Source organism: Octopus bimaculoides, chromosome 30 (assembly GCF_001194135.2).
Source record: "Octopus bimaculoides isolate UCB-OBI-ISO-001 chromosome 30, ASM119413v2, whole genome shotgun sequence".
Taxonomy (NCBI): domain Eukaryota; kingdom Metazoa; phylum Mollusca; class Cephalopoda; order Octopoda; family Octopodidae; genus Octopus; species Octopus bimaculoides.
In genome coordinates, this window is record NC_069010.1 from 5766892 (window position 1) to 5769010 (window position 2119).

Here is a 2119-nt window from a genome sequence, read left to right on the forward strand (position 1 = left end):
ATATATATATATATATATATAAGGGCATCCAGCTGTAGAAACTCTGCCAAGTCGTCCAACCCATGCTAGCATGGAAAGCGGACGTTAAATGATGATGATGATGATATATATACGACGGGCTTCTTTCAGTTTCCGTCTACCAAATCCACTCACAAGGCTTTAGTTGACCCAAAGCTACAGTAGAAGACACTTGCCCAAGGTGCCACACAGTGGGACTGAACCCAGAACTATGTGGTTGGGAAGCAAGCTTCTTACCACACGGCCATGCCTGCACCCCTCTATTGTACATTTCCAATTTTCCATGGAAAAGCATATCTAGTAGCACTGGTGCCATTGTTCACTTCGGCCATCTTCATCATCAGCCTATGAGGATGATAGTTATGATGATGGTGGTGGTGGTGGTGGTGGTAATGATGGTGATAGTTATGATGAGAATGACGATGATGATGATGAACTTACTTTGGCAAATTAGTAGACCTGAGTCTGTTGATGGAGCGCCTTGACAAGATCTCTTCAGCAATGCTCGAATATGGAGTGCTGGGTCCATTTCTAGAGTGAACGACAAAAGACAAAAAAAAACAGAAAAGAAAAGAAAAGTTTAGTAATTTAAACTGAAAACAATGTGTGCTCAATACCTTTATGAGGGGAGGCTGGAAACTTCCTGGCTCTGGGTAACATCAAACACTTTAGAGTGTACTGTCTATTATATAGTGGTTAGAATGTCAGGGATGGAGGCACAATGGCCCAGTGGTTAGGGCAGCGGACTCGCGGTCATAGGATCGCAGTTTCGATTCCCAGACCGGGCGTTGTGAGTGTTTATTGAGCGAAAACACCTAAAAGCTCCACGAGGCTCCGGCAGGGGATGGTGGCGAACACTGCTGTACTCTTTCACCACAACTTTCTCTCACTCTTTCTTCCTGTTTCTGTTGTGCTTGTAATTCAAAGGGGTCAGCCTTGTCACATTCTGTGTCACGCTGAATATCCCCCGAGAACTACGTTAAGGGTACACGTGTCTGTGGAGTGCTCAGCCACTTGCACGTTAATTTCACGAGCAGGCTGTTCCGTTGATCGGATCAACTGGAACCCTCTCATCGTCGTGAGCGACGGAGTGCCAACAAAGAATGTCAGGCTCACAATCATTAGATAGTGAGTTCGATTCTCAGACCGGGCTGTGCGTTGTGTTCTTGAGGAAGACACTTTATTTCAGGTTGTTCTAGTTCACTCATCTGTGGAAATGAGTTGCGACATCACTGGTGCCAAGCTGTATCGGCCCCTTTGCCTTTCCCTTGGACAACATCAGTGGCATGGAGAAGAGAGGCCGGTATACATGGGCGACTGCTGGTCTTCAGTGAAGAACCTTGTCTGCATTTGTGCCTCGGAGGGGAACTTTTAGGTATAATTCCATGATAATTCATAACCAAAGGGGGTCTTTTCCCTATATCATATAAAACGTCCGCCTTCCATGCTGGTGTCGGTTGGACAGTTTGACCAGAACTAACAAACTGAAAAGCTGCACCAGGTTCCAGTCTGATTCGGGCTTGGTTTCAACAGCTGGATGCCCTTCCTAATGGTAACCCCTTTACACTATATGCTGAATGCTTTTAACATGACATCAGCATGAACACCGTCGTGTGGCACTGGTACAAGTGCTTCTTACATGGCACCGGCACAAGACTCTTGCAGGCTGGCCAACCATCCCCACCAGGGGCAACTGCTATCTTTGTTAAAATTTATATTGTCCCAGTTTTTTTTAACTTTTTCACTTGCCTTTTATGTAACCTCATATTGCATAGTGCAGGTGGCATGTAAAATACACCATTTCGAGCGTGGCCGTTGCCAGTACCTCCTGACTGGCCTTCGTGCCAGTGGCACGTAAAAGCACCCACTACACTCTCGGAGTGTTTAGTGTTAGGAAGGGCATCCAGCTGTAGAAACTCTGCCAAATCAGATTGGAGCCTGGTGTAGCCATCCGGTTTCACCAGTCCTCAGTCAAATCGTCCAACCTATGCTAGCATGGAAAGCAGACATTAAACGATGATGATGATGATGATGATGATATTGCATTCTCCAGTACCATTCCCAACATCTTTTCTGAATCATCATCATCATCGTTTAACGT

General features: G+C 45.8%; 1 long non-coding RNA gene across 1 annotated transcript in view; it reads right to left on the minus strand.

The window, feature by feature from the left end:
- Positions 1-81: 81 nt before the first annotated feature.
- Positions 82-2119, minus strand: part of LOC106874015 (uncharacterized) — a 3845-nt gene continuing 1807 nt past the window's right edge. Inside the window, exon 3 of the long non-coding RNA XR_001409953.2 lies at positions 82-549. This is a non-coding gene — a long non-coding RNA (uncharacterized LOC106874015). The remainder of the gene's footprint in view (positions 550-2119) is intronic.